General features: G+C 43.5%; 1 long non-coding RNA gene across 1 annotated transcript in view; it reads left to right on the top strand.

Annotated features, from left to right (window-relative positions):
• LOC115317298 overlaps window positions 1-19363 on the top strand; it is a 39309-nt gene extending 19946 nt beyond the window's left edge. The window contains exon 3 of the long non-coding RNA XR_006078199.1: window positions 19292-19363. This is a non-coding gene — a long non-coding RNA (uncharacterized LOC115317298). The remainder of the gene's footprint in view (window positions 1-19291) is intronic.
• Window positions 19364-27205: the final 7842 nt, after the last annotated feature.

Below are 27205 nucleotides of genomic sequence, written 5' to 3'. Positions count from 1 at the left end.
CACACTTTTGAACACCAACTAAGAGGAGGAGAGGGAAGCTGCTTTTGTAAGAATTTTGAGTGACAGGTTAATCTTCTATAATCTTCTGGGGGGAGAATATCGACGCCTGTACATATCCGGGAGGTACAAAGGAGGGCCCTGATAAGAGGGGAGCTCCTTCTTCCCCTCTTCTTTGGAGGGCAACGGAAATGACGTCCTGTGCAAGGAGCCTATAAGACGGCCCTAATCCAACGGGCGGGACTCTCCCTGGGGGAGGCTCTGCTCGACGGTGCCTTCATACCCTTATCTGATCCTCCCCCTCCGTGATACTGTCAATAGCGGCAGCGCGGACTCCGACTGGTGATCCTGTCAAAAGAGACAGCGCCGTCATCTCAAACATTGTTGGCCTTCGGGCAAGCGTGTGCCATCTAAGTCAAATAAACACGTCTTTATCTGGACCCAAGGAACCTCCTGTGTTTCTAAGTGGTACCCCCAAAGAAGGGGATTCCCACAACGTGTATAGTGGAAAAAAGAATACAATAGTTATTTCAAAAGTAAAATAATCTGAATTCCATTATTCAAAATCTGTGAAGCATATTGAACTACTTCAACTATTATTTTACCTGTTTTATGTAATATTCGCCCAATAACGTAAACTTTGGATTTAGATATTTTTATGTTTAACATATTTCAAGAGAGGAAAGCCAGTGAATTTTAAGTCTAGTTCTTGCAACCACAAAATACTCAATATCCCATTAATTTATGGGCCGTGCACACTAGCAGTAGATTAAAGAATACACAATCTTATCGCCTTCGAAAGCAATATAAATACATTCAACATTTACACAGATGTTTCAATTTGTTTAAATACAGTCGGTGCAGCTTTTGCCATAACAACATCTAATGGAGGGATCTTAAAAATAGGAAAATATACCCTAAATAACCATAACACCATTTTTGAAGCAGAAGCAGTAGCTATTCTGAAAGCAATCGAATACTTAGTAATTATACAAAAAAACCCGAGGCTGTAATATTTTCACAGAGAGTTTATCAGTCCTACAAGCAATGAATACCCTGTTAATCTAAATGAAATAATCAATGCAATAAAAATTGAGAACCTTAAATGCACAGTGCAACTCTAAGTTTTCTTTTGTTAAAATTCACCCTGGTAATATAGGCAATAATTTAGGTAATCAATATGCATCATTTGCTAGATACCATGGTGTCTACTTACCTTTTAAACTATCAAAACAATACGTCAAAAAACAACCCAGGCAGCACACCATTGTTGGACCCCCGTTGGCCCAATGTTGGCAAAAAATGGTTCCTATATTGGTCTGACGTTAGCATTTTCGAAAACGCTACCCGATCCAATGGTGGTCCAACATTGATGCCAATGTTGGACCACTGGTTTGCCAACGTTCTAGCCCACGTTGGACTAACGTGGTTTCCGCTTTTTTATCCAATATTGGCATAGAAGTTTCACCGTTGGCTGAACCAACATTGGCATCCAACGCCTTACACACTGGCTCTTCCAACATTGGCTTAAATATCATCTATTCCAATATTGGCATCCAGTTTAATACAATGCCAAATTTTTGCATCCATTGTCTATGACATTATTAGATGCTATTTTTCAGCCAGTGTTCTAACCAGTGTCACAAAAACAGTGCAGAGAACCAAGCAAGTATCTTTCCCTTTTTCCTGAGGCCCCGTTTTCTTTCTTATACTAAAATCTAATAAATGCTTCAATTTGACCATATTTGGGCACATTAGAAATCATTAAAGCATGCAAATGAATTGTTCATAACGTTTGAGAGTTCATAATTTATTTAGATCGAATAAATATATTTAATACATTGTGCAACCACGGGGGCCTGGGCAGACTCGGTGGCAGGGTCGGCGGCAGGCTCGGTAGTGGACAGGGCAGAGGGCTGGGCGAGGAAGGGGATACCACACAGGGGCATGACCACAGGATTCTGAAAGAGACAGAAGCGGGGGTTGGATTCAGGGGAAGGGTTTCAGAGGCTCTCAGTTCTCTTACGCCTGTCAATAATGAATATCAAAATAAAACAGCTTCATTAGTAATCGGTGCCCTTTAATTAACTATTCGATTAATCGGTTCGGTTGCTCTTCAAGTATAAAATCTCGGAAAAGCCTCCCAGGCAGCACAAGGTATTGGGCCAATATTGGAAGAGCATTGGCAAAAAAAGGTCCAATGATGGTCCACTTTAGGCAATCTGCACCCAATATTGTCTATGCCATAATATATAGCATCTTCAGTGATGGCCCAGCTTCTCCAATGACCAACCAATATTGGAAGCACATTGGCATAAAATGGGCAATCTTGGCCTGACAGTTCCATTCACTTGCGAATATTGGATGAACACTGGCAAAACATGGACAATGTTGGCTTGACAGTTCTATTGGCTTACGAATATTGGATGAACACTGACATAAAATGGACAATGTTGGTCTGTCAGTTCCATTGGGTCGCGAATATTGGATGAACACTGGTATAAAATGGGCAATCTTGGCCTGTCAGTTCAATTGGCTTGTGAATATTGGATGAATAGTGGCGTAAACCCTACAATGTTGCCCTTTGAGTACCCTTGGCTTGCCAACATTGGATGAACACTGGAATAAAATCGTCAACGTTGGCCTGTCCGTGCTGTTGGCATTCCAATATTTGACGGGGACTGAAAATGGACACTGTTGGCTTGTCTGCAGCATTGGCTTGCCAATGTTGGATAAACACGAGCTTATAATGGTTACTGTTTTCCTGTTAGTACCATTCGCTCATCGTCATTTCAAGAACACATTGACATATAATGGTCAAACTGTGTTGGTCTCGCAACACCATTGGCTTAATAGTGGAAGCATGTTGAAATAGGCTGGCTTTGGCAAATTTCGTTTGACCTCAACAAATTGAAATTGCTCGAGCGATTGTGAATTTATTGTTATTTTTCAAAGCGCGATTCAGGTGCTTTTCTGCAAAGTAAACAAAACAATAACAACGTACAGAACTTAATGGCGATGTTTTGCTCCTTCACTGTACATACTAAGGAGTCGCGAGCGATGTGGGCTCATCAGGACCGCCCACTGGGAAAAAAAAGAAGAATCGATGTGCGCGTTATAGTCAACATAATAGATTATTATGTTGACTTTATGATCTCGACAGAAAAGCTTCGTACTCTAACTACGGGCTTGTGGGATTCACCTCGTGTCAGGTGAAGAACTTCTTTGCGATTGATTGGAACAAGACACTATTCTGAAATGTGGTTGTACAATGACGGCTCTATGACTTTACGGCAGTACTGGTGCTACAATAAGAGCCCTAATGCCTCCTACATGGCGCCAGGGCACTGATAGGAGACGACAATGTTGGTTTGATTTAGAGTCTAGCCCCTTTTTTCCGCATTTGATTTATGACTGTCTCTTTTCAATTTTGACATTAGGCTCCGAGCTGATTTCAGAGCTTCGTGTCTGTCAGTCCTTCTCCGTCCTCTTGTTGTAGAGTTTATCATGTATACACCAACTCATGTTTACAAACAAACCGGAGCGCCCCTAGCGGACGCCACCGGCGCCACGCATGCGCGGTGGATGGTGGGCAAGAAGCCCGCCGTCGCCCATAAACAAACCATTGAATTGCGTTGTTGTCGGCGTCGGTGGGAGTCCCCGTGCTCTTTTTCTCGTTGGAATTGTCGATTCTACGTCCTCCTAACAATGTCTGACTACTTGAGCAGCTTCAGCAAAACTTTCGAGGCAAAACTTTGCGTGAATAATGTGACGTGCGGCGATTCATTTCACGTGGACGCCGCAGAATGGGCGCTAAAGCCTGACTCCCACGATGAGATTCTGCTCGCTATTTTCAGTCGCGACGTCGCTCGGACTGCAAAAGCGTGGACCGTAGCTGAGATGGTGGGCATCGATACTGAAAACCGCAAGTAGAATCGGGCATTACAAGTCGGTGATGGCCACTGGTAACAATGATCAACAACTTCTTGTGTCTGTTTATACTTAGCCGACTTACCCCAACCAACCTTCAAATGTGTTTTGAGGCCTGCACTTAGTTCTTATCGCAATTACCGGGTCAACGTTTGGTTTACGGGCCGCTGTCGTTTGAACGAGCTGGCGACAAAAAGCAGCCAAGTTTGAAAGAGCAGACGACAGTTCGAACGCACACGCAATGGAGTACGGGCGAGAAGCACCGCGTCCCGCGTCAACAAACCATTCGAATGTCACGTTGTAGGCGTCTCTGTGAGTCTGCATACTCTTTTTCGCGTTGGAGTTGTCGATTCTGCGTTCTCATCGCAATGTCTTAACACTTGAATCGCCTGAGCGAAATTATCAAGGCTCGTTACGCCGCTAAACTTTCCGTAAATAATTTGACGTGCGGCGATTCATTCGCATGAACGCCGTAGAAATGGACGCCAAAACCATGAAGAGATTCTTGTAGCTATTTTCGGTCGCGACGTCGCTCGTGCTGCAAAAGTGTAAAAGGTAGCGGCGATGATCGACGTCGATACTGAAAATCGGAAGCGGGAGCAGACCAAGCGTAACAAATAGGTGATGGCCACCGGTACCAATAATTAACATCTTGTATCTGCTGTTTACACCGAGCCTACTTAAGTCTTTTGAGGCCTGCAACTACTTCTTATTGCAATCACCGGGTCAAAGTTTGGTCTACGGGCCGCTTTTGTTTGAACGAGCAGACGACAAAAAGCATACATCTTTGAAAGAGCAGACGAAAGTTCGAACGATCAGGCGGCCGTGTGAATTTGAAGACGCACTGAACCCGTGGGTGGTCCGGACTCCATACAACTTGAGGGTTTTCTCTCGTTCATGTTAGAACAAAGCAAATACATCTGGCGACCACAAATTGTGGCCCGCACACGCAATCGTAGTTCGACAGCGTCTAGTTTGCCCTTTTGACGGCTACTATCCACGTTCTCGGAGGAACGGAGGGTGCAAAAACACATGAAAACTGATCTTCAAACCTTTCCAGACTGTCTTGGTAAAGCCCCCATCACAGCATTTTGACGAGAAGGCAGGTTTTTTGTCTCGTTTATTCCAAAGGAACACAGGAATGCATGTCTGGCACGGCGACTTCTGCCCACCGCCCCAGACCGGAAGTGCGTCCGACGCGCCACCACCGCGGCGTGACGTAGGACAGTTGGGTTGGTGTATAAAGGCCCTGTCACACTGAGGCAACACGACGGCAAGAGCAACACAACACGTTGTCCAACAGTCGGGCAACTTGTTGCTCGCTCCCCGTGTTGTCCGACAAAGCTGTCACACCGCGGCAACAGCACGACAACATGGACGACAACTAAAATGTTGCCTCGGTATGACAGCTTTCGGCAACAAAAACAGCAGCCACTTGTGTTGGACAACGAGTTTTGCCCTGATCGATGGCTGAGCAAATTTCGGGCCCGCAACACGACAACATAGATAGCTTCGATGGTAGAGTAAGTCCCCTATCAATAAAGTCTTACTCAAACAAAGGCTTGGAAAACGTTATTTAACAATAATTAGGGCTGGCGTGCAGCTAAAATATCAGCTAAAATATTTTCGATTAATGTTTCTGCTGCGTAGTTAAGGCCCTGTCACACTGAGGCAACAGTTGGACAACTCTATCCGGCAACACGGGGAAGTCGTGTTGCCGGCGTCCCTGTCACATCAAGGCAACAACAACAGTCGGGCAACATGTTGCTGCCACCCGGCAACCGTGTTGCCCGATTTGTTGTCCGACAACCCTGTCACACCACGCTGACGTCAAGGACAACACAGTGAATACTCCGCCATCTTGATTGTTTACCTTCGTTCGTGTGCGGCGCGGAATCGCAGGAAATGTGACTCTACAAAGTGCTAGTGCGTTCCAAGGGCCGGGAATTACCACGGTACGACATCAACCAGTGACTGTGATTAGAAAACTTGACACAGGGAGTATTTTTCGCTCTTTATTTTATCGAAATGATGTAATGATGTTCATTCGCTGACAAAGCAGATAGCCCTAACCGAGGAAAGTGACATCGCTGATGTATGTTCGGGATTTACGCCACCGTATGAAGTGATTCTGTCCGATTCTTTCATGTAATTCCTATTTCTACTGTAAGATTGCGTTAGCACCGGCAGTACCCCAAAGAGTTTTTTGTAACGTGGGGTTGAGCTGAACTGACAGCACTTCAAAACTGCGACACCATCGACCTTCATAACAATCGGTGAAATAAATATTTTTCAACGCTGTCTACTGGCCTACCGCTGCTACTTGATCGCTTCATTCCCCCAAAACGTCCTGGGTATTTTTAAAACAAATCAGGTGCCTGGTAACGGCTATTTCCAAGTTCCAAGCATCAACAATCATGATCAGAGTGGTCGTTTTATGCTTCGATTTTTTAATCTTAGGTTTTCTGGATTTTTTTTTTATCATACTTTATTAGTGGGTGAGTAGGCATGCCATTTTATTTCACTTTCCGTAATGTGCGCTGGTCTCTCGGGAGATCTAATTTCAAAACCAGTCTGAACGTTCACGACCGTAGCTGGGACCATTTCGAAAATCGCTTTCCGTAACTACGCAGCAAAAACATTAATCGAATACATTTTAGCTGCACGCCAGCCCTAATTATTGTTAAATAACGTTTTCCAAGTCTTTGTTTGAGTAAGACTTTATTGATAGGGGACTAACTTTACCATCGAAGCTATCTATGTTGTCGTGTTGCCGGCCCGAAATTCGCTCAGCCAGCGATCAGGGCAACGCTCGTTGTCCAACACAAGTTGCTGCTGTTTTTGTTGCCGAAAGCTGTCATACCGAGGCAACATTTTAGTTGACGTCCATGTTGTCGTGCTGTTGCCGCGGTGTGACAGCTTTGTCGGACAACACGGGGAGCAAGCAACAAGTTGCCCGACTGTTGGACAACGTGTTGTGTTGCTGTTGCCGTCGTGCTGCCTCAGTGTGACAGGGCCTTTACGGAAAGCGATTTTCGAAATGGTCACAGCTACGGTCGTGAACGTTCAGCATGCCTACTCACCCACTAAGAAAGTATAATAAAAATAATCCAGAAAACTTAAGATTAAAATATCGAAGCATAAAACGACCACTCTGATCATGATTGTTGATGCTTGGAACTTGGGAACAGCCGCTACCAGACACCTGAGTTGTTTTAAAAAAAGCCAGGACGTTTTGTGGGAATGAAGCGATCACGTAGCAGCGGTAGGCCAGTAGACAGCGTTGAAAAATATTTTTTTCACCGATTGTTATGAAGGCCGATGGTGTCGGTGTCGCAGTTTTGAAGCACTGTCAGTTCAGCTCAACACCACGTTACAAACGACGCTTTGGGGTACTGCCGGTGCTAACCCAATTTTACAGTAGAAATAGGAATTGCATGAAAGAACCGGACAGAATCACTTCATACGGTGGCGTAAATCCCGAACATACCTCAGCGATGTCACTTTCTTCGGTTAGGGCTATCTGCTTTGTCAGCGAATGAAGAACATTTCAATAAAATAAAGATCGAAAAATACTCCCCGTGTCAAGTTTTCTAATCACAGTCACTGGTTGATGTCGTACCGTGGTAATTCCCGGCCCTTCGAACGCACTAGCACTTTGTAGAGTCACATTTCCAGCGATTCCGCGCCGCACACGAACGAAGGTAAACAATCAAGATGGCGGAGGATTCCCCGTGTTGTCCTCGCCGTCAGCGCGGTGTGACAGGGTTGTCGGACAACAAATCGGGCAACACGGTTGCGGGCGGCAGCAACATGTCGCCCGACTGTTGTTGCCTTGATGTGACAGGGTCGCCGGCAACACGACTTCCCCGTGTTGCCGGATAGAGTTGTCCAACTGTTGCCTCAGTGTGACAGGGCCTTAAGCAATCTCTTCTACATTGGTTTTTGGAAACGCGGATAGCAAATACCAGCAGAGAGAAACGAAAGAATTCGAGGGAGAGAAGTATGCAGGGGAGGGGTCGCGCCGACGGCCTCGGAACTGACGTCCCTGAACGGCTTTTCCTCCCATTTTCCCCACGCCGTCACTAATCTCTTGTTTGTGGGTGAAGCGGACTCGACGACCTTGAGGGAAGAGGACACTGCGCATTCCTAAGCTGACAGTGGCGGGGAAGCTACGCGCCGGCCGGACCAGTCATCACCTGCACCGCTCTCTGCGCGTGGTTACGGGAGAGAGTGTGATCACGTGAATAAAAATAAACCTGAGATTGGTTCACCGAGCTTCTTAGCTTCCTCTGCACTCTCAGCTTAGGGGTGATGGAGTCCAGACCGCGAAACACACGCAGACACGCAAATACGCACACACAAGCACACAGAAAGTGGAATCGCGAGCACCAAGGCCACACGATAAGGCAACGACTGGAAGGCGGTGGGGACGGCCTCCTCAATTTCCAACACGCGCATCCGCGAACTGCAAGTGGGCAGGTGCGCTTCGCAAATTATCCATGTTTTTTTATTTTTATTTTTTTTTTTGTGGCAGAAATAGCTTTTTTTTCGAAGGAACAAGAAGGGCAAGATAATCATGCTGATACCAGGACACCGTGGGTCCGTTTCCAGGTTGTCCGAGTGCATTTGATTGCTTAGCAGACTGCTTTTATCGGGCGAAGCGGCTCGGTATCTCCGCCATCCATGGGCAAGAACGGTGGTTCTAGAGTTCCGATCACCAGCAGCGCATTTCGTCTTAGTGCCAAGTGCGATCTTCAACATGCGGATTGCCAAGACCATGGATATTCTTTCGGCAGCGCCTACATACCGGTGATCTTCCTTTGTTGTGGGCATACATGTGACCACTAGCTTCGACGGACCGAAGACACGACGGACCGCTTTCTCTTCCATGTGAGTGACAAGGAGAGGTCCTCTTGACCATTGGGGATGGGTATTCTTGCTACGCAATGTGCGTTTTGTCACTTTCCGATGAGTTTGAACCGTGTCGGACTGTGTGCCAGGGATCTCCGACGAGTTCAACGCGGAATCCACAGCGATCGGCCCGAAAAGCCCTGTACAGCGCTATTTGTAGTGCTTTTTATTCTAATAGACCGCGAGAGACGTTCTGATTGGTTATTTCTGTGCTCGAAGTTTTTTTATTTAATTTTTCTTGTTAAAATACGGCTGTCATTTTGGCGGCAGATGTGTGCTGCAGTAAAAAGTCTTCCAGGTATGTCCAAAGCCGAATACCACAAAGCGTTGAGTAGTGCTTATTTGACAAGGTTCGGCTTGATGGGTGCAAGTTGAGTGTCAGCTATGTCACCGCGCACTGCGAGTGTAATTGCCACTAATTGTCTTTACACGGCAAGCTATTTTATATGCGTGATTTTTTTTTGAATTCTTGATTGATTCAAGCATAAAATTTTGTTCAGCTGTCATGTTCTTACGTGTAGAAATATCGGTGTGAACTTAGATGGCGAGATTATAATTTTTAAAACTTCTTAATGCTGGATGAAAGGTTAAGGGACGCCATGATGTTGCAAGATTAGAGCTAAGCAATTGATAAATAACCTTCGTACTATTCGAACATTTTTTTTAATCACTATAAATATCTTAATCTGGATCAATCAAGCTTTGAGTAAGTACAAGTCGGACGAACAAAACAGTAGTAAGCGCCTGGGCCGACTTGCTAGAAACAGTGTCTCAGCCGAGACGGGGGAAGAGAAAGCACTGTCAAAGCCAGCGTACGAGCTGAACGGGACTCAAACCTCGACTGAAGACGCTCGCGCGTTCCAGCCTTTACATCTTTCACCCAGTCTGAGCTGAGACACTGATTTCAGCAAGCTGGCCCCGGTGTTTTCCCTGCGCATCTATTTATTTTAGAAGGCAGTACTAAGTTTTTTATATACTAAATAATGAAAAATAATTCACTGGAAAAGGAACTTTATCATATCAAAAAGTAGCTTCCCCGGCACTGTCAGCTTAGGAATGCGCAGTGTCCTCCCTCAAGGTCGTCGAGTCCACTTCACCCACAAAGGAGAGATTAGTGACGGCGTGGGGAAAATGGGAGGGGAAGCCGTTCAGGGACGTTAGTTCCGAGGCCGTCGGCGCGACCCCTCCCCTGCATACTTCTCTCCCTCGAAATCTTTCGTTTCTCTCTGCTGGTATTTGCTATCCGGGTTTCCAAAAACCAATGTAGAAGAGATTGCTTATACATGATAAACTCTTCAGCAAGAGGACGGAGAAGGACTGACAGACACGAAGCTCTGAAATCAGCTCGGAGCCTAATGTCAAAATTGAAAAGAGACAGTGATAAATCAAATGCGGAAAAAAGGGGCTAGACTCTAAATCAAACCAACATTGTCGTCTGCTATCAGTGCCTTGGCGCCGTGTGGGAGGCATTAGGGCTCTTATTGTAGCACCAGTAGTGCCGTAAAGTCATAGAGCCGTCATTGTACAACCACATTTCAGAATAGCGTCTTGTTCCAATCAATCGCAAAGAAGTTCTTCACCTGACACGAGGTGAAGCCCACAAGCCCGTAGTTAGAGTACGAAGCTTTTCTGTCGAGATCATAAAGTCAACATAATAATCTATTATGGTGACTATAACGCGCACATCGATTCTTCTTTTTTTTCCCAGTGGGCGGTCCTGATGAGCCCATATCGCTCGCGACTGCTTAGTATGCACAGTGAAGGAGCAAAACATCGCCATTAAGTTCTGTACGTTGTTATTGTTTTGTTTACTTTGCAGAAAAGCACCTGAATCGCGCTTTGAAAAAAATAACATTAAATTGACAATCGCTCGAGCAAATTCAACTTGTTGAGGTAAAACTAAATTTGCCAAAGCCAGCCTATTTCAACATGCGTCCACTATTAAGCCAATGGTGTTGCGAGACTAACACACTTTGACCATTATATGCCACTGTGTTTTTGAAATGACGATGAACGAATGGTACTAACAGGAAAACAGTAACCATTATAAGCTCGTGTTTATCCAACATTGGCAAGCCAATGCTGCAGACAAGCCAACAGTGTCCATTTTCAGTCCCCATCAAATATTGGAATGTCAACGGCACGGACAGGGCAACGTTGACCATTTTATTCCAGTTGTCATCCAATGTTAGCAAGCCAAGGGTACTCGAAGGGCGAAATTGTCCGGTTTACGCCGCTATTCATCCAATATTCACAAGCCAATTGAACTGACAGGCCAAGATTGCCCATTTTATACCAGTGTTCATCCAATATTCGCGACCCAATGGAACTGACAGGCCAACATTTTCCATTTTATGCCAGTGTTCATCCAATATTCGTAAGCCAATAGAACTGTCAGACCAACATTGTCCATGTTTTGCCAGTGTTCATCCAATATTCGCAAGTGAATGGAACTGACAGGCCAAGATTGCCCATTTTATGCCAATGTGCTTCCAATATTGGTTGGTCATTGGAGAAGCTGGGCCATCACTGAAGATGCTATATATAGGGTTCCGCGTTTTCGGTTTCTATTTTTTCAAAATTCGGCGTACTTTTTTCGGTGTTTATTTTAAAAATCAATTTTCGTTTTTTTTCGGCGTATATTTATGCCCACAAAAGTTTATCGGCTTTTTTCGGTGAATATAAAATGAACACCAACGGACACCGGATAAGATGGTCCTTCTAGCTCTGATATTTGTTATCACTCAAAGAGTAACGGTACAGATACATTGAAATATAAACGGACACTTTATTCGGCAAATATGTGCAACTGTAATAGAAACAAGAAAACAACAACTTTGGTACAAGCAAGTCATATACGAGGCCTATGCCGAAATAACATGAAACTTGACCTTTTGTACATCAGGATTACGTGATCTTATTCTGGTAAACACACATGTACTTGCCCAGGTTCTCCTCGTTGATCCGCAGCCTTTCTTGCCTGTTAATATGACCCTGAGCTTCGAGAATGCCCTCTTAACGCTAACACTGAACAGTGGCCGGATGAGGAGGTGAAGCGCTGCCTGAGCCAAAATCGGCCAATAAATCAATTGTGACCGCAAAAAGAGACACGGTGCGACGTTTTGAGGCACAACACACCATGCAGAGCTTGCATCAAGTCAGTTTTTTTCACAACGAGTTTGAAAACACGCTCGTACATGGCGAAGTCATGAAGCATTTCGGACTTCACGTTTGGTTTAATGTGCGATGACGGACACATTAAACCAAAACAACGTGATGGCATCCTTCTATCCCATACATTCGGACATCTGTTTATAGACACTGTCGTTCCATTTTTTCGCCAAGGCTCTGCGGTACGACTGGAAGGTCAAAGTGACCTTTTCCAGTTAAAACTGAATTTTAGAAAAGGAATTAGACGTACTTTTATCGGTTTTTATTAGTTTAAATTGAAAAGGCCGAGCCTGAAACCTGACCTTATTCGGTTAAAACCGAATTTACGAAAATGGATTCGGCGTACTTTTATCGGTTTTTATCGGTTTAAACCGAAAACTCCGAACCCTAGCTATATATTATGGCATAGACAATATTGGGTGCAGATTGGCTAAAGTGGACCATCATTGGACCTTTTTTTTGTTAATGCTCTTCCAATATTGGCCCAACACCTTGTGCTGCCTGGGAACTAATTTTAAAAAGTTAATGGTTTATGGAACGCTCAGTGGCAGAGGGAGCTAGGGAACAGAAAGTGCACTTATCCAATGGATCCGGTTAACATACAGCATTTCACCATTTTTTCGTTCAACATATTACTTAACTCAATCATTAACAAATCATAGCAGATTTCCATTTTATTTTGTTAGATTGAATATTAAAAATCACAATAGATGCTTTTGTAGCATGCAATGTAATCATATATAAACCATTACTTTTTCACTTGTCCGGCTCTACGAACGAAGGCTAATTTATTAAATATTTGAAATCTAAATACTGCACAAAAACAAAAATTACTTCATTCAATCTCTAAGCTGGAAATAATGTTGGACATGATAAAACAATATTTTTATTATCTAATATAACTAAATAATTAAGGGAAACCCTATGAGGGAGCGACTCCAACCCCACACATTTAATAAAACGGGGTAAGTCTATCACAATATAAGCTCATCATTTTGTCAATTAACACATTTTCACAGAAATAATAGAGGAAAAAAAAAAGGCTTACTTTGGGTTCGAACAACCTTAACCGACGAAAAACGAGATGGGAAACGCAGAAAAAAACCATGTATAATGTGCGTTGGATAAACCCACAGCTATAAAAAGGACATGAAAAGGTGGATAAAACCACAGACACAAAAAGGACACATAGGTGTGACCAACAGCGTGTTGCATGCATAGAAGACCTACTTATTCTTAGGTAGGGAGGTGTGGACAAGATTTGTAACCTCTAACTTCATTTCATTTCATTTATTAATCCTTAAAGGGCCCATGAAACAATTTTTGGGTTGGGATAAATCATTTTAGATTGGGATTTTACTAATAGCACATCGTTCAGTTGGGCCAAAAGAAAAAAGGTAGAAAGTCAAAAGCCTGACTTTCAGTGCGAAAATTTGAAAACACAGCGGACTATTTCGTACCTCCTCCCCTTCGTAACCTCTCTGCTTTTTCACTGTGATACATCCGTGGTCCCAAAAACGCGTCATCGGGTCCAAACTGACGTCACACGAAACCGGACCTCATTTAGTCCTTTCACCCCTAAGCTGGCATTGTGGTGGAAGCTACACGCTTGCCGGACCAATCAGCCGCCTCCGTTTCATCACCTGACCTCATTCTCTGCAGCTACATTTGCCACGCTCACGTAGCAAAAGTGTGGCTAGCCCAAGGAGCACGTAGCTTCCACAGCACTGTCAGCTTAGGGGTGAACGGGGTAGGGAAAGAAACTTTTGTCCGAGTTTTGAGCGACGGGCTAATCTTCTAGGGGGACAATGGCTCTCTCCGAGCGAGGGGGGCCTCGCTTTCTTTCGTCTTCTTGAACTGTTTGGTGGAATGCGCGATTTATGAGTTGAGGAGGAAAGCGAAACAGGAAAAAGTTGGAAAAGCGTTTCATGACCCCTTTAAGGGTCCTCTGTCGAGGACATTACATAAGGAGGGGGCAACACAAGAAATTATACAAGAAATGAAAAAAAACAACAACATAAAAATTACATAACCACGCACACTCATGCAATGTAGCTAAAATTGCATAACAACGCACTCTCATGCAACGTAGCTAAAAAAAAAACAAAAAAAAAACTTAACTTGGTGTGGAAAAATACGACATGATGGAGCTTTTGAAAACCACAGGGTCAGTTATTGTAATGAGCGATTCTGGAAGACTGTTCCAGTCTACAATTGTTAGTAGGAGAAATGATTTGTTAAAGGCATTACTGGAACCCGATATACGTTGAAAATTGTAAGAGTTATTGAGCCGACGATATGACCGTGCGGGAGTGCGCAGGAATGAGCTTCGAACAGTGGGATCGTAGTGGTAAAGTTTATGGAGTAAGCAAAGACGTGCAACCTTGCGGCGTACCTCCAGAGTTAGTAAATTTAGGCTCGTTTTCATGGTAGAGACACTGTTTTTATAGTCATAGTTTGATAAAATGTAGCGGGTTGCTCGGTTTTGAATTGCTTCCAGTCGGGTGATTAAGTAATTTTGGTGTGGATTACATATTGTAGATGCCTATTCCAATTTTGGTCGAATGAAGGTTTCGTATGCAAGTTTCCTAAGCTTTGGAGGACCAGCATTCAAGCAACGCCGGATGTAACCAAGGGTCCTTGCTGTGTCCGAAGAAATTGTGTTAATGTGATTAATCCATGTGATATCGGAAGTTAGTACGACACCGAGATATTTATACCTATCGACTTCTTCAATGATCTCGTCGCCCAGCACATACTGGAAGGAGGAAGGAACTCTTTTACGAGAAAAGTGGATTAATTTGCCTTTAGACTTATTTAGTGGCATCAACCAGGTGTTACACCACTGAGATAAATTATCTAGGTCCTTTTGGATGAGTTTGCGGTCATTAGGTAAAGTGATCTCGCGATATAGAACACAGTCGTCTGCAAAAATACGTATGTGAGAAGAAATAGAATTTGGAAGGTCATGAATAAATATTAGAAAAAGAAGAGGCCCAAGGACTGTGCCCTGGGGCACGCCAGATGTGACGTTAATTAAATCAGATTCGTACCCATTTAAGACTGTGTACTGCATTCGCGAGTCAAGAAAATTACGTATCCACATTAAGACGTGGGGGTCTAGATGAAGGCGAGAAAGTTTAGAGATTAAACGAATATGTGGGACACGATCAAATGCCTTGGAGAAGTCTAAAAATATTGCGTCTGTTTCGTCGCGATATTGAAGGCTGCAATGAAGGTCATGTGTAAATTCAAAGAGTTGCGTCTCACAAGAGTAACCTCTGCGAAAGCCATGTTGGTGATGGTAGAAGAAGTCATTGTAATCTAAATGAGACATTATATGCGAATAAATGATATGTTCAAGAAGTTTAGATGGAACGGAAGTTAGTGAAATGGGACGATGGTTAGAAGGCAAGGAACGATCATCATTTTTGTGGACTGGAACAATCCTACCTACTTTCCAATCGGATGGGAGACAACCTTCGGATAGTGACTGATTAAATATCAGTTGCAAAATATCACTAGATATAATCTTAGTATTTTTCAGAATCTTCGATGATATGTTATCCGACCCTGAGGATGATGAAAGCTTGAGCCCATCGATAAGAGTGGCAATACCGGCCGATGAAACGTTGATAGGGGCCATGGCCTCGTAGTGAACAGCGGGTAGGTCAGGCACATTTAAAGGACACTCGTCGGTGAAGATGGATGCGAAAAAGGTATTCATTACCTCTGAGCACATTTTTTCCTCAACTGGGTTGCCACCCTCATCGACAAGTTGAATGATATCATTGTTGTTTTTTGACGTGATTATATTCCAAAACTTTTTGGGGTTGTCCTGAAGGATAGTTGGAAGGTCCTGATTGAAATATTTTCTCTTTGAAGCTTTTATTAGATGAATATAATCCTTAAGGCAATTATAATACTTCTCCCAGATATTTGAACAGCTGGTCAGTCTTGCTTTGCGAAAGAGGCGTTTTTTCTTATTGCCAAGTGATTTAAGTCTTTTGTTATACCAGGGCTGGCAACCATCACTTCGGATCCACAGAGTAGGTACAAATGCCTGAATAAGGGCATTCAATTCATTTTTATATAAAATCCAGTTGCCATTCCCACTCCTTAGATTAAAATGGATTTGGTACGACTGCAAGAAAGTGGTCAAATTTCTGTTCATTGACACAAAATCTGCTCTACCGTAGTCCCGTATCACCTTTTTGACAGGCATCTTCACCAAAATGGGAAGGGACAGCGAGATGTGCAAAATTTTATGGTCACTGAATCCATTGCTGTAGGTAACGAAACGAACAAGATCAGGGGAGGAAGTGAGTACAAGGTCAAGGATGTTATCCCCACGGGTTGGGCTCAAAACGACCTGGGTTAGATTAAAAAGCAAATATAGTTTCAGAAACTCGCGAGAATCACGTGATGCATCGGCTGTTAGACTTGACCAGCTTATCTTGGGAAAGTTGAAATTTCCGAATAACAGAAGGTTCGCTTTTGGAAAACGTTCAGTTATCTCCAATAGGACTTTATGCAATTCACTTGTGAATGCAGAGTCACTTTTCGGGGGTCTGTAGCAGACAACAATTACAGTTTTTATTATAGCCGAACAAAGACAGACACAAGTAATTTCCAAACTGCATTGTAACTGAATGCAGAACGAAGTGATATGCCTTTTGACTCCGATAAGAACACCACCACCGCGTTGGAGTAGCCTGTCCTTTCGGTAGATACAGAGATTAAGGTGATCGGGAAATAGCTCGTCATCGCGAACATCTGGCTTCAACCATGTCTCGGTCAGCACAGCAATATCAGAATTACTATCTTCCAAAACACTGCACAGTTCCTCTCTTTTATGCATGAGGCTGCAAATATTAGTGAAAGAAACGTGATATGACGAACTTTTTGTTACCGTACGTGTTAATGAACTGGGAGCATTACGAGATGGGCTTTTTACAGAGCGTAGTTATGCACAAAATTCTTTTACACGGTCTGATGCAGCTTCATATACAAAGCATTTGTTTAGCATACGGAGTTTATCGAAACGAGTCTTGAATGGGACGTTTTGTGGCGTTGCGAATTGAAACAGCTTACTCCGTGCTAATCGAACAGAGGGTGATAAGTCTTCTCGGACAGCAAATTGGAAGCCCTTCAGTGTAGATCCCGATGCCAAGACTGCGGTTTTGTCTTTGAACCTCAGAAACTTTACAATAATCGGTCTGTTTTTCTCAGAGAAAAAACGACCTAAACGATGAGATCGTTCAAGATTGTTGGCATCTAGCGTTAGTCCAAGCCTCTCCCTACAGAACTCGAGTATCTTCTCTTCTGATTGAAACAAGATTCAGAATGCGAATCTGGGATGCCAAGAAACAAAAGATTTGACCGCCGAAGCCTGTTCTCTGCGTCGTCACACCTGGTCCTAATTTCCTAGAGCTCAGAGTTTACTGTGTTATCGTTGTCAATGGGTGGGTTCTGGGGTGCTTGTAACGGGACCGCCGCGAGATTGCGTTCGACCGCAGCGACCCTCTCCAACAGTTCATTGACCTGTGTGTCGGTCGTTTTTTGATTGTTTTGAAGCGACGTGATTGACGCTAGCATTGCGGACTGTCCAGCCTCTATTCGCTGCACAGCTGCTAGAATAGACTCTAGTTTATCGGTTTCTATGGGGCCGGGGTTTAGTTCTACATCACCCGATAGAATGAGAAGCTGCAATAGAAACGCCACGTAACTATAGTTCAGAACTAGACACAGTAGCTTTTTTTTACACAAATCAACCAGGTCGTTGGGGCACGACATCACAAGCGGGCAAGGGTCATCATCGTGAAAACATGCGGTATTTTTAAAGTAACTAACCTGCACCAAAAACAAGGTCATCGTAGTTTCCGTGACGATGCCGCGCCCCGACTGGTAGAGCTACGTAAAGTGCTTTTGAAGACATGCATCGGATATGGTTCCAGGTTGCCAGGCGAAGAAGTTTTCGTCGTTCAGTTTTGGCGGGATGTAAGCCGGGTCGTCGGGCGTATCCACCATGCAGAAGGTGCTCGCGTCCAAGAAGAAAGGGGCGTTGACGGTGAGTGTGCATCCAGGAGGGGCAGTTGGCTGCGCCGCTGACACGGCAGCGGATAGCAGCATCTGCACCAAAAACAAGGTCATCGCAGTTTCCGTGACGATGCCGCGCCCCGACTGGTAGAGCTGCGTTGAGTGCTTTTGAAGACATGCATCGGATATGGTTCCAGGTTGCCAGGCGAAGAAGTTTTCGTCGTTCAGTTTTGGCGGGATGTAAGCCGGGTCGTCGGGCGTATCCACCATGCAGAGGGTGCTCGCGTCCAAGAAGAAAGGGGCGTTGACGGTGAGTGTGCATCCAGGAGGGGCAGTTGGCTGCGCCGCTGACACGGCAGCGGATAGCAGCATCTGCACCAAAAACAAGGTCATCGTAGTTTCCGTGACGATGCCGCGCCCCCTTCCTTTAGCTTTAAAAAACTTCCTTTAGCTTAAAAAAAATACACCTAATGTTATTGCTTTTGTGAAGAAAGTGAGATCATCTATATGAATTAACTGGTTACTACGTGTTGAAATCACTCTTTCCAAGTTAAACAATTATGATAACTACATCGATTTCAAAACATAAAATATCAAGACCATTTCTAAAAGATTCAATGAAATAGTGTTACAAATATCTTAATATGTAAGAGAAATCATAAATATAAAGACCACTCCTGACAGATTGAATGAATTAAGATATCAAATACTTCAAGTTTAATAAGTAAAATGAAAACATAAAATAGGAAGACATAAAATAAAATATTGATATTCAAATTGAACGGTCCAAGCAACCTAACTGCTTCATATTATCTTAAGGAGATAAACTATTTCAATCTGTTCTCCTAAAATTTGAAGTCAGAGTACATTTACGAAGTAAAAGAAAAAATTAAATATACGACACAATTTTGAAATATTTATCTTCAAACTTAGATTTCCACGTCGCTTATACCTCTATCTATATATATATATATATTTGAAAGGGGACACTGCGCCCAGCGCCATGAAAGGTAAAACAAAAGTTAAAAATATAATAGAAAAGAAAGGATTTTTCAAACACAACCTGAGCTTTCAATCACAACTTCTTTAAATAATGACATATACTGAACAGGTAATTAAAGTACTTGAGAAATACTTTATTTCCATTAATATTAATATACCACTATTTTATCCTCCGACCCTCCCAAGTAAAAAAAAAAAAAAATTAAAAAATAATATTTATACGAAATATTCTTTTCAGAATAAACATCATGAACACAACCCTCTGTCGCCGTCGTCCACCAGCTAGGAGACACAAAGCCTCCTTTGCTCTCAAGCCCCCCCCCCCCTCCCCCCAGACCTAGGTATAGATACATACAAATAATTTTTTTTTTTATAAGTAAACGCCCGCACTGACTTTCTTCAGGTCCATTCCAATAACTGTGGCTTCGTAGTATCTCCTGTTTTTCTTTGCGAATTGGCTCTTATATTAAAATTTTCTTTTTGGCCATAGTAGGCCCCATTTATTTATTTTTAATTGGTTTAAACTTGTTATACTGTTCGGTGGTGCAGGTAGAGACACACATTATATTTTTATTCATTTTAGCTCTCACTCAGAAAAATGTTTAAAAAAAATATGTAAAATGTTCCACCCAGACCGCCAGCGCCGCTCACCGAAGTGCAGGTCGGGCCCAGCGGAATACAGGACCTGGTGGACGTGGACATTGACCTCGACCTGCTGTGGCCTGTAGACCACTGGGCAGGGACGACGACTTCGAGCCCCTTTGGGCTCGGGTAAGCCTACTGTTCCTTTTTTATTTTTGTATGAAAGCCGGGTTTTTTTTTTGTTTTTTGTTTTTTTTTATCAAGTTGGCCCACTAAACATATTCAGGAGGGGGGATGTGGGGACCGTTGGTCGCCCTTCTCCGATGACTGGTAAAACGGCCGTGGGGATTCCGGGGTTAAACGATCTCCGTGCAGCATGGCGGACGAGAAAACCCTGACCTCGCGTACTAGCGGAGAGAATTTTTTTCCGTAACGGCGACGATAGCGGACGAAGTAAAAATTTAAAATTGTGTTGCTTGCGTGCTTATGTAGCCCTGATACTAGTACGCCGCAACGCGTAACTTGTCTCTTCGCTGATGTGCGAAATTTAGCCAGTGCAGTTAAACCGCTAACCTGTTTTTTTTTAACGTGCATCGCGCAGTAGCGATTACACGAACGCGTGTCGGTACAAAACTCATCCAGATCGGAACGGGTACGAACCCATAAGTTTCTGCAACGCAAGCTTTCTCTCCACGCTGCGGGCTGAGACCTGTTAGACCACAAGGCAACCGACCCCCGCCGAAATCTCAGAAAAGTGTTGCCCGTAAAGCTATATCGCCGTAAAGCAATCGTTGTGGATGGCTCGGGGGTAGAGTGCCTCAATGTTGCTTGCTGGCTTCACCTTGCAAGGGTAGCGACATCCGTTGGGAGGGCAAGTGCCCCCTTTTCCCTACTGTGGCCACCAGTATGCCTCCTCCCTCCTGACGGACGCCGAAAACAAACGCATCCTTGATGTAATTTGTAACGCTGCGTGTTCTTGGGGTTACCCGGTGCCTTTTCACGAGTGGTAATGTTCAATGACAATAACAGCGTGATGACCTCATAAAAGATTAAAGACAAGGTGGAGACTCCGTAAGCAGACGGAAGAGTTATCACCCCTCTGTGAGGGCCACCCAGCAACATTCAGGCATTCTACTCTGGAGCCAAAACTGCCTCTTCAGCCTTGTTATCTTGTTGTTCACGACTGGAGCTATGAACCGGAAGAAGTAGCCACCCAAGGCTGTTCCTCAGCAAAAAAACACCTTAATTTATTCAACTCATACGTGATGTGTCTCTTTAACGGACGGCCAAGGCAGTGCAGAATGACAAAGAAAAGAAGATACACACTTCAGACATCAAAATCTAAACTACTTCTAAGAAGAAAAAAAACAGCTGGGATGACTGACACCCGAAGACGCAAATGCAGCTATACTCCGTTCACCCTCACTAATCTGAGACCTCACTGGTATCCGCTTCATACGCCTCTGCCTCTAACCAAGTTTTAACACTCATCGTGTTTTCGGAATACGGCGTGTCAAATTCACGACAACAGGATTTCAATCACGGCATAATATATCAGGGGTTGAAGTGGACGATAAATCTCATGTACCGATTCGGTAGGTTGGCTCTGAATGTTACCTGCTTGGGGTGATCGGTGATAATGATCTTATTCAAATGTAAAGCTTAAATTTAGTCCTTCATGCCTCACTAACATACCTGTTTTTTTGTTTTTTCTTAATTTAGTGCCCAGTTTTAGTATTGTTGAACATGCGTAGTGAAAGGTACAAACAAGCATTGTCGCTTTCCGTTTTTTACTGTTTATTAACCGTCGTCTTTCTAAACCTTGCAGAACAAACTAGGCAGGAATTTTGCCGCAGATGTGAACGACATTTCGCTCCTTTAGGTGGCCTGTACGTCACCCGCCAAGTACCCTTTAAGCGCTGCAGGGCCTTTGTGCTACATTTTATCTTCACACAAATGCCACAGAGCCAGATCAAATGAGATAACTCCAGTTGAACCTGCTACGCGCGAACTTTTCATTGTCTGCCTTACCTTTGCGACCAATCGCCTCTTCCCCTTCTTTCAAAGGCTATTGGAGGCGTTTGTACATGTATTTATGTAAACTGTATAATCCAACTAAGTATGTCTTAACGCGGACCAACTGTATTGTGTCTCTTACTTTTGTTTTATAATGTAAAAATGTCTGGAGGTGGAGTCTTATTTCTAAAACGGTGAAACATGTGCCATATGTGTGTTTAATTTATTGTTTCCTCAAGTAAAGGCAAGTTTACACATTTCTTTCTGCCATGCTTTCAACCGCAGATGCTGAAAACACTGGCGACTACTTATGACCGGCAGCGCAGCGGCTGGTTCCCTTACAAATATGTTTTTTGACATTTTATTGAAAACGTGTTGACTTCTTGTTGACTCTGATTACTTTCTTTTGACTTTGACTTCATGTTGACATGGTAAACAGATTTTCTTTCATTTTCTGTTGAAACCTTTCTGATGGTTTTCTTTAGCTGAGTCAAACAAAAATCTCTTGACCACCGAATCAACTTTACGTTGATTTTTTTTTTCTGCTGACATTCTGTTGACAGTGCCATCAGGATGACTGCAGTTATGTTTACTTCGTGTTGAAAATGTTCAGTTCACTCCCTGTAGCCAGTGTCATTAGAAAAGCTAGAGACTTTCTGTGGATTTTTTATTTGAACATAGTATATCTTGAGTAGATATGTCAAAAGTTTCTTTCCAAATAGTTTCTGATAAGGAGACAACGGTAGAAAGCAACGTCAGTTGTCCCGCCTCCAGCGCGAGCCTCCTGTATACCCTTGAAAACGCGTCGGCGTTCGTGCACTTTGAGCGCGCGCGTGCAGTGAAAGGGCATGGGGCGCATGCTGGAGGCCAGGCGTTCGAAAGGCATATATATATATATATATATATATATATATATATATATAACGGGCATGGTGGCGGGAGGCCGAAGGCGTGGGTATAAAACTGAGAAGAAAAAAACCCTTAGTGAAAAACAGCAACAACGGACGATTTAATCTTCGACGTTTCGGCCGGAGTCCGGCTTTCGTCAGGAAGACTCCGGCCTTCGTCTTCCTGACGAAGGCCGGACTCCGGCCGAAACGTCGAAGATTAAATCGTCCGTTGTTGCTGTTTTTCACTAAGGGTTTTTTTCTTCTCAGTTTTATATATATATATATATATATATATAAACGAATATGTGCAGATGAATGAACCATACTTAACCCAATGAATCAAAGAATTGAAGTTTTCAGGAACCCGCCGAAAGCTAAAAAACGGCGGAGCCAGGATATGAACTCTGGGCCTCCCAATGTCCGGTCGGGTGTGCTCGTGGTCGTGGGTCAGGGGCCCATTTGGGAGAATTATAAAGTCAGGGATAATTAAGTTGTTAATTTTTTTTGCGTAATTAACTTTTTTAATATTGTGTTTAAGGGCATGGTTTCAATTAGAAAATTGCTCAGCATCATCGAAAAACACTAAATCAACAAATTGCAGAAGGATAAAAGGCACGCGAAGCATATTACGGCTTTCTGAAAAACCGCACACATTCGAAGGGTTTTTAAGTTTCGGTTTGCTATCGGAGCGCATCTCGGCCCCGGCGGCACCGCGCCCCGTGGAGAGATAGTGCAACCAGCCTCTGCTGCTAATGAAGGATTAGAAAAGTGTTCAGCGACGGCGATCTTGAAGATGAGACGTCTTTAAAGTGAAGCTGAAGCGGTTTTATATTTGAGTAAATACACTTAAATCGTCTCAATTTGGCCTCCAGGAAGTCCAGAAAATCATTTTCAAAGTACCGCTGAAGCCCCTCCTTCCCGCAGCGTGCAGTCATGAAAGGAGTTTTCGGAATCGCCACTTTCGAGCATCTCCAGGGCCTATCAAAGATATGCACGCGCACTTTTCTTATTTAAAAAAAAGAAAAGTCAGAAAAAGATGTCACGACTGGTGCCAGTGCAGGGGAGTGGCAAGCTTGCAATTGCTAGAGCTGCCACACGTGCGACGCGAGCTTGTAGGCCGAAAGATCCTCCTATGACGTAACGACTGGTCGGAGGTTTCTCGACTTTCCTCACGTTTACTAAGGTCTTCGGGGAAAACGAACCCAAAATTCAGATTTACGGGATAAAACTACGCTGGAATCAACCTCTATCTCATTTTTGTTTTGGACGATGTGTTTCAGCTTCTTTTTAGTGGGACGATGACAAGGGGAAAGCCACTGTAAGCTTGTCTTGAGTCGGAAGAAATATATAAAAAAAGTTTTGTGTTGCAAAAGGGATTGCATAATTTACGTTGGTGATCAGTGGTGATCAATTTATACTGGTCATCAATTAACTAACTTATAACGTTTTGTAGTCAACTTCGGTATAATCAAAAGGGCTCTTTACCCATGAGGGTCTCAGGGGAACTCGTCAACGTGAACCAAGTATCTCAGCTAAAACCAATTCTTCCTAAGTGAGCCCCGCTTATGATCGTTTTTGGAAAAACGCGAGGATGACTGATTGATCTACACTGCATATCATTTTATAAATGATAGAATTAGACGCGTGGATGCAGCACTGACGGAACCTACAAACATGTTCCTCCTTCCTAGCGGTTTGAAGCTGCATATATAATAAAACATCTCTCGTGGAAATCAAAATGGTCAGTGGTATTTGGCCAAAACATTCACACTTGGAAATGGTATAGTCACATAGGACTTATTTTTTTTCGCGTACTTCAGACTGAAATTTCTCGCAGGTACTCCAAACTTACAAACGTTGGCATTATCTATTCCCTGTTTAATTTCAAAAGTGGCCTTAAGTTCTTTATTTTCTTGAACTGTACTGCAAATGCGCGTTTTCCAGGTTTTTGGATTATTTTTTTCTCGTTTCTGCGTCGTAATTCGTGATCATTTACTGTGCAGTTTACTCAAGTAATGAATAGCCAACTAGACCAATTTCCAGCACTGGTGCCCTTCAGTTTTAGTTTTGCTCATTGAATGCGATGATATTTTAGCCCAGGTATCATAACTTTGTGTTTGCGACTGTTTATTAATCCTCATTCTTCTGAACCTTGCAGGACGAACTATCCGGAAATCCTCTCGTAACGAAAGACGGCCAGCCAGGTCAACCTATGCAGTGCCAGACCTTTCGGCTACGCTTTTCCCCAGATGAATGGGACCGACTAGTCGGAACAAATAGGGAATGGCCTCAGCTCAGCAAACTACATGCAACATTTCTATTATCTTCCCTACCTTTGTTCGCCGACACAGCATGCATGTTCGTTTTGTTGACCTGTAATTCTCAGAACCTATAGGGCGGTGATGCACCGTACAGTTGTTGCTTTTCTAGCATGCCCGCCTTTTTTCAGCTCTACGAAGCAGGAGCGTTGTAACTAAACCACGCTCCTTTATCGTACCCAGTTGTGTCTTCCTCGATTCGTGTGGGTCTATTTGGACGCACTCGCTTACCGCATGTTTAAAGGTGAAGTCAAACCTTTGACTCACGTGCTTAATAGAGAATTATCACTTTTATGTTTGGTTCACGTGCGTTTTTTAGAATCGACTTTTTCAGGATATTCAGAATCCAGTTATCATGCATTCAACCATGGCTAAAAGCGCCAAAAAGAAGTACACAAGATAGAAGACAAACACAAGCGCTTCTTCTATCTTGTGTACGTCTTTTTAGCGCTTTTAACATGCATGGTTCAATACAGTCAACACCAACTATCCCAACAACAAGTTCTTTTACAGTTATCATGCTCGTGTTTTTTCGTGATATCATTATTTTACCTTGGGAATTACACCGCAATGCGAATGTAAACCCCTGAATTTCTCTACTTTATCTGCACGATGTGTCTCTGTTTGCTTGTTCCTTAAATTTGTTCTGGTTGGGCTTCTCTGTTAGTGTAGTATATGTAAAAAGAGCCTGCAACTAACGGAAACTTGACCTTCACGCCTAACAAAAAATGCCCACGCAGCATTCGACTACGAATGGCAGAGAACGGACTGCCAGGACAAGGGAGCGAAGCTCTTATTTCGAGGAGCCGAATTCCATTGGCAACCATGGAAGTCGGACTAGGAGGGGAGGACGGACGGTGGTGCGACTTTTGCCCCCCATCTTATGGTGCCCTCAGAACTAACACCGCCAGGTATGAGAAGACGCTCACGGGGCAACACTCATCCAGCTTGGCACCTTCTTAGGACACCCTCAAGGATTCATGAACGGTCCGCACACAGATAGAAAACGTTTTTCTAGGCTAGCGCTTTCCAGAAGGTGGAAAAAGTGATGAGTCTGATGGTGTACACAAAGTTTCCCTCACGTGGACACGTCATTAAGTTTTAATTAGCGGCCTATATCAGACAAAAAATTGTACTACAACAAAATTCAAAGTTGTTTTTATTAAGGAATGGGGAAGGGGGGGGGGTTAAAGGTGTTACAGTCCAAAGTCTAAGAACTACAACCCAAGTGAAAGTAAACAAACAAACTGGGCTCTACCGAAGGAACATTCAGTCCGAGCACTCGAAGTTTCAATAGGTACACATTATTTGATATGAGGTAAATGTACTGTGCTGACTTGTTTATTTATATCACAAAATTATCTTTTTTCCTTTAGTTGCGGTCGACCCAGTAGCTCTCGCAAATAGTATCAATTCTTTTTGGTGCATGAAATTGCCCAAAAAAGGTTTGGCTGTTCTAAATGATCGAAGCTTTTCTCACAACAATATTTGTGTCGCCGAAGTTTAGCTTTAGACTGGTAAATATCCATATCAATGTCGATTTAAAACATACATTGTTTTTCGCTGTTTCAGATTATTTTACTATCCTTTTGAATGCTATATTGTGTAATCTAATAATATGCACCCTAAAAGAAGCCAGTGTGACAACTTACCTGCACAGCACTCGGAGAGCCAATCACCACAACTTACAGAGGCGACTCGGTGAATGACGATGCCGAAACACATGTTTAGACCAAAAAACGCAGTCAGATTTGTGACATTAAGCATTGCAAAACGTCACGCTTGCATTGCTTAATGTCACAACTCATACTGCGTATTTTTGTCTGAACATATGTTTCGGCATCATCATTCGCTGAGCTGCCTCTGTAAATTTCGGTGATTGGCTCCTCGAGGGTTGTGCGTGAAAGTAGACGCACGGGCTTTTCTTAGAGTGTGTGGGAGTGAGGAAGTCTCTTTCAGCCTTACTTAATATACAGTCGCAAATATTAGGAATGTCAACAAGCTATCACCAAGAGCTCCGTGCTGGCAGCGTTATGCAGACGCAGAAGGAAGTTTTAGTAGACGGTTTCCGCAGCACGCTAAGCACCCGTATAGCGTTCCATAATTCGCCACATGACCTTCAACCATGTAGACAACGTTGGTGTCGCGCACGCGCAGCTGCGGCGTTTTCTTAACGGATACCGTAGCGGAGGAGAAAAACGATCTATTACGACTTCCTAGTGTTGTAGGTGTTACCGTAGAAAAGTAATGAAATACGTTACTCGTTACGTGCAAAATAAAAGAACGCGTTATTTTTACCGTTACAGAAAGAAAAGTAATGGACGTTACTTTTCCGTTACTTTTTAT

Source organism: Ixodes scapularis, unplaced genomic scaffold, assembly GCF_016920785.2.
Source record: "Ixodes scapularis isolate PalLabHiFi unplaced genomic scaffold, ASM1692078v2 PGA_scaffold4__175_contigs__length_147842914, whole genome shotgun sequence".
NCBI lineage: Eukaryota > Metazoa > Arthropoda > Arachnida > Ixodida > Ixodidae > Ixodes > Ixodes scapularis.
The sequence above is the reverse complement of the archived record's forward strand: the minus strand, read 5'-3'. Positions and strand labels throughout refer to the sequence as shown.